The 6,516-nt window shown below is 37.4% G+C and overlaps 1 protein-coding gene across 4 annotated transcripts in view; it reads left to right on the top strand.

The window, feature by feature from the left end:
• Positions 1-607: 607 nt before the first annotated feature.
• Positions 608-6,516, top strand: part of LOC139979974 (sodium- and chloride-dependent glycine transporter 2-like) — a 39,489-nt gene continuing 33,580 nt past the window's right edge. Inside the window, exon 1 of one of the 4 annotated variants that reach the window (XM_071991260.1) lies at positions 608-729. The gene's annotated coding sequence lies outside the window, so the exon portion shown is untranslated. Of the gene's footprint in view, positions 730-4,228; positions 4,419-6,516 lie in introns of those variants that run through there. The other 3 variants (XM_071991263.1, XM_071991264.1, XM_071991262.1) reach the window with 3 other exon arrangements.

Raw genomic sequence — 6,516 nt, 5'->3', positions numbered from 1 at the left:
CAAATGAATTCTTTATACAGTACAACTCGTACTAGGAATTTATGTTATTAATTAAAAAACCCGCAATCAGCCTATAAAAAAACTCACGTTGCTACATACCAAACTGGAAAAGAGTACTTTTAATTAAAATTAAAAAGAGGATAATTTTTTTTGGTGTATCACAAAAGTGGTGGGACGTGAACACTTTGCACTTCTTCTTCCCCCGCCCTGAAATTGGCCATATACAAACAATAACAAGAAATAAAAAACCTCAAAGATAAAATAAAAACAAAGATAAAGATCGGTTTAGAGGGGAGAGATAATGAAACGTTGAGCACACATCAAAATAAGAAATATAGGAAATATTTCAATTAATTTACCACTATACAGTACCCTAATATAGCGATATAGTTCCATTTTTGTGATCCACAGCCTTCGATTGAAAGAGTTGCTTCATTTTAAATGTCTACCGGAGGCTTTCAATGATGCAAGAAGTAGCGTAATCTATAGTCACATAGTTGTCAAAATGGGTTTGTAGTTGGTTCATAGGGGGTGTCATCGACTTCCGGATTAAGGCGCTCTAGATAATCGATATTCATTTACGACACTTAACAGCTTTTGGTTGAATGTGAATTACGCAGTCATAACGCCAATCCTGTAGTCCTGTTTATAGTCAGTGGCCCGTGTGCAGAATAACATATATAGAGAGGGCCTATATATGCAGTCAGCGAAAACTCGTTCAGTATATCGGTAAGTTTTACATCATATCAAAACAATTATTTTAAAAGGTGGGTTGCTATAGCTGAGACGATAAATTAAACCGCGATTATACAACGGTATAAATTATGATGGGAAAGTTACGGTACGTAACCGAAGGAAGGCTTAGCAGTCGAAGTTATTGTCCATACTGATTATAAGGTATATATATATATAGCCTATTTGTTTATCTATACTAGACTACATACTATAGCAATGGCATGTAGACTGAGGTGCACATAATGCCACATAATCAATACAATTCGATCCCTCACAGGTGTAGGTACTCAGTGTATTATCGCTACTATAGGCTTGAGTGTTCAATTGTTCTGCAAGAGACTCGTAAACAACAAGTAACTAATCTCTGGATTATTAAAAGTTCTTGTCATCAGTTCCTAAAGCGAACCGTAAGCCTACATTAACTTGTTTTTTTTTTAGAAGCCTATATAACTTACAAGGTTGGTTGAGTTGAGAAGGTGGGGTGGGGGGTGGGGGGTTATTTTGACCTTTAATCTAGTGGATAGGCCTAGTATGTAATAAATACCATTTGATGTCGGTATCACACTATTACAGTGATCGTACTGGGGAGATTCTTGGAGGTGTAAAGCCTCAGTGACACCTCACCGTGACCGAATATATAACATTATTAAAAGTAAGAATTAAGATTTCAAGTGACACACGTACCTGACGATTCCATTTGAGAAATCCGTCACCCATGCCATACTTATTCATATTAGTATTAAGCGCAAAAAGAAAAGAAAAATACGGCTTTTGTTTTCGTCCTTTTTTTTATGTGGTAGGTTATATACGTAGACCTATATCAGTATTTCTGTTCATTACATCGACTATATAGTATGTATATATATATATATATATATATATATATATATATATATATATATATATATATATATATATATATATATACTATATAGTCGATGTAATGAACAGAAATTAAAATGTCGGACTATAGGAACTTACAACGAATGAACATAATTAACCATCGGAGAAAAGAGGGGAGAGGCCCGGGGGGGGGGGCTCTTAAGCGACGATACTATCGAAGTTTCATGCCTAACGACACCCTATATATTGTGTCCCCATTTTATATCGGATTATAGGCCTAAATTTGCTGTATCATGGTTTGGTAACACTAGGCCAGTATACAACGTGTACAAGTGCGTACAGGGTAAGTAATTGATGACGCAAAATAAAGTATTGGGTCAATTGTAATTCACGTTTGCCTGGAATCAATTTATATCGTTTTTATCTTTGATTCTCCTGGTAAAAGGTTTAAAGGAATTGTCTGGTGGAAGATTTTGATACATTCAATCCTCATAGTTCTTATTTTTCTCTTTCTAATCATGTGAAATTTGTCCCCATTCGACGTTTTCTTCTTCTAGAAATCTGTTCTTCTAGAAATAGTTTACAGTCAGTACATACAGCTGCGGTCAATACCCACAGCACAGTGTACAAACGATACAGCGATGGACATCTCAGGTCCAGCTAAAAATAACAAGGTATCACGTTTCATTACTGTTTGCATTTTGTAGCGACACGAACAAAACGTCACTTGCAAGCAACAGAAAGTTAACTTTTTCAGATGGCCGCACGCGGTTTGGGGCGAGTCTTCAATAAACTAATCCAGCTGTCTTAACACCTTTTATAAAGAACAAGACAAGCGTATAGCATGCAGTAAAACTTTCCCAGGAAAAGGAATAAGATAACAGCTTGCAGAAAAAACTTTCCCAGGCTTTTAAATCAAGATATGCTACTCAGATGACACTTATACGTATGGTTCATTAGTTTTTAAATTTCACAGGAGTGTAAGTACAAAAATTACATAAGGCTCTTTATTACTGTCATCTAATAAGACAATGGGTAAAAACAAATTTGTGTGAGAATATCTACTTTCTTCGCCACCCTGAATTCACTACAATTATATATTACGTACACATCGCGAACGCAGCCGTATACAATGCCCAGTTGGTAAACGTACATAGCGTTGCACATAATACACTCTCACACTCAAACCACAGGTCATATTTGGCGGAATCGATGTCAGAGCAGAATGTAGTACAGAGAAGCTTAGGCTTCGCAGAACTGTCCGATTGTGAACGTAAGAGTAGCTACATGCGAACATTCTTCGCGTTGGAGCGGGACAGCGCGATGAGTAAACAACGAAGAGTCTGCTGTTCAAAGTGATCTTGTGTTACACAAAAAAAAAACGAAATCACAGATGCACATGACGGTTTAACGATTTTTTTTAAAACATATATAATTTTTAAGAAATTTCACCGAAAAATTAAGGAAGAAATTAATCTGTTTTCAAACGCGGTTTTGTTGTGTTTATACTGTACGAACTGTGTGGAGCGTGGGTTATGTTCAAGGGCGTAGGAACCGGGGGGGCTGGGGGGCGCCAGCCCCCAGTGAAAAATATGGGGGGCGGAAGTATCGTTCCGCCCCCCCGCTCCGCAAGTCAGAAAACCCCTTTTTCATTTCCAAATGAGAAAAAAATCTCATTTGAAGCACCAAATTGCATCTAAGGCCAGGTGAAAATGCAAAATTTTTTACAAAATGGAGTGGGTGTTGAAGTGTGCTATATTGCACCAAATTGCATCTGAGGCCACCTGGAAATGCAAAAAAAATCCAAAGGGGAGGCCGGCCATCAGTCTTCAGCCCCCCACTCAAAAGTACCTTCCTACGCCACTGGTTATGTTGCAATCTGCATTGGCGAAGGTGACGTCACGTTCTGTACTGTTCAGAGTATATATATTTAATATATCCATCCTAAACGTTCCAAAAATCGGTCAAACGCAACATTAGAGTTCTCATATTTTGAAAACATGTTTGGAAAATTATTTATTGATTTTTAGGGTAACTTTTAAGGGCTACCAGACAATTCTTTTAAGTCAAACTCACACTGCTCAACTTATCACGGCTCGACTCAACTCGACCGTCGTTACTTAGTTTCGATAGTCGTGAAGACCCCATGTCTTACTATATTAATGACCCCCAATGCAATTCAATCATGAATGTTCAGTAGTATCTTCTGTAATACTTTTCTTTGTTAAGTTGACGAAAATTTAACCTAAATGTCGTCTTTGTTGAGAACGTGGTGTTGTTGTCAGTGTTGAACAGTCGTTATCGTGCTCAAAATGTACGAAAAACGGGACTTCTTGGTACCTCGCAATGATGTCACGTAGCAACAATCATTACATTACATTCCTAAAAACATACATGTTCTTCACTTCTCCAAAATAAATATTTTCTGTCAAAATAATGCCACATTTCCCTGATAAATCAGAGAGTTGTAACAACTAATTCCTCAATATATCATAACATATAATGGCTCACGGCACTGAATTACCGCCATGGAAGTAAATTAACTCAATGCCGCTCTAATATAAGATTAAACTAATGAAGCTACAATTTCTTGTAACATAATCTGAGATGGCGCTGTGTCGTCTGATTTGCCGTCTGCATGCAAACGGTCACTCGGTATACGACCGCGCACATGGTCAGTCAAGGCCGTCTTTACGCAAGAGATCACGATCAACAACCATTGTCCGAATACGTGATCCCACTCAAGCTCGAGTTGTTCGTTAATGACAGTTTCAGGTTAACGTGTTACGCCGCATACTGCCGTAAATTGTACGTTCCTGCAGACAGACTAGTAAAAACAAGTTAGTGTTAGTAATAGTAGTGACTTACGTAAACCTAACCATAAAGTTAGGCTAGGCGACTGTTGAGTTCATACGCAATACTATATGTGTTACATATGCTAGGCATATAGGGCTATGGCTTAGAGTAAGACTGGCTAATGGGCGATTAGGCCTAGCACTGGCAGGCTAGCTACATTGTATCGTTGCAAGCTTAGGCTATAGCCTAAAAATTCCATTCTCTATTCCGGCTATCAAAATGTTGTATTTGTAGTAACTGTTGAGGCCTGTCATTTATGAACAATCGTAAGGAAAAATATTTGTCCAATGCATGTTTGACTCGAACCATACGTTATACTTGCAGGCATTTGGCCCCAAATTTAAGCATGGTAAACATTACTACAAGTTTTGAAAAGAACTTACCGTTGGTATCGGATCTCCAAATTATCCAGACGGTCTCAGGAAAGGTAAACTAGACAATTCAATGTCTCAGTGAGGAAAATATACTTGTAGGATACCGTTGTACGCTAGTACTATATTAAATTTATAGTAGTACCAAAGATATCCGAAGGTGAATTATCTTTGGTAGTATAGTCAGTATTGCGAAGTTCAGAACACTGCGAAGTTTGGACACCCCTAAGAAGTACACGATTTCACCATGACAACCTATAGCAACATCCAATTTCACGAAACACTACAAAGCTACAGTTATTTTCTCTCCAAAATGACCCGTGTGCAAGTAAGTACTTACATATTTGTCAACAAAATGACGGAGAACTATGATGTCTGTTATAATTACTGAAAGAGCAACTGCGCCACCAATTTTATCACCAGCGCCACACTGGGTTGGGTGTCCGAACTTCGTAATACTCTAGCAAAGAAATACCAGTTCCACAATCACGAAGAACCTTCTTGGAATACAACGTGTAAACAGTTTGCAAGAAAGAAAGTTTGGCCGTGTATCGTAATATAACACACTTCTCCCACCATATCAAGTATATTTTCAGGGATTTAGACCAGAAGATATAGTTTTTGGGTGTTTCAAGGCTTAGGTGTCCGAACTTCGAAGTGTCCATGTTACTAGTACCATTACTTATGAGTAAACATTTTGTTGAACTATTGTTGAAGCATGATCGAGTGACCATTATTTGGATTTACAGCATATTTACTGCCATTACTGATGAATTCCAACTAAAATTCGTTTAATGTTCAATCATTGTTTTCATGCAAGTATAAGATTTCATTAAGACATTGGGATTGACTGGGAAATAAGATATGCAAAATTTAAGTGTTGCTCCTGTGTATTGAGAAATTCATTTCAATTGAACCACTCTGAGTGAGGATCAGGGTTGCCAGTAATTCTGCGAGGTTAATCGGGTTGAAAAACAAAACAAAAAAATACGAATTTGCTTTTACTTTATGCCAATTTATCCAGTATACTGGTAGGATATGTGTGGGTTCGCAATTCGTTGCAATTGGGAAACTCTTAGATGAACATTAGAACATTACCATGGTAACAAAATTCGAATAATTCCAATGCTTTTACTGACGCGTTGGTCTGTGCGTCACCTCGAGTTGGACTGAACAACATGAAGTGGTTAAAGTCAATCTACTTGGGGGGTAATTTAACAATTGTCAAATAAAATTTCTCATAAAGTGGTAGGCCATTTAAAGAAAAAACCCGGAGAAAACGCTGTTTGGTCCAGCTTTTTATTTTGCTCCGACCAATGAAATTTGTAAAACGCCAAATTTGTCATATTTTGGGATTAAATCTAACAATGGGCAATAACATACTGTGGCCTTCAAAAGACAATAGAAATAACATTATAGGTACTGTCTAGTGAAACATCTTTTGCTCGATGATAAAACAGTCCAGTGAAGGTTGCCTTGTGCAGGTATATATATCAGGGTAAATAGAATTTAAAAAAAAAAGTTTCAACACAAAGATTATTAGAAGTTTCAATATCATTAAGCATACATCGGGGAGGTAGATACAGTATCACACAAGCTATAGGTACACGGGCAATTGCTCACCAAGTAGACTATTTTGCTCACCTAAATACATGATTTTGCCCTTCAAATTTTCATTTTCATAACAGAGATATGCATAAAAACAACATCC

The sequence above is a fragment of the Apostichopus japonicus genome, chromosome 14, assembly GCF_037975245.1.
Source record: "Apostichopus japonicus isolate 1M-3 chromosome 14, ASM3797524v1, whole genome shotgun sequence".
Lineage (NCBI taxonomy): Eukaryota > Metazoa > Echinodermata > Holothuroidea > Aspidochirotida > Stichopodidae > Apostichopus > Apostichopus japonicus.
This window is presented reverse-complemented; position numbering and strand designations above follow the sequence as displayed.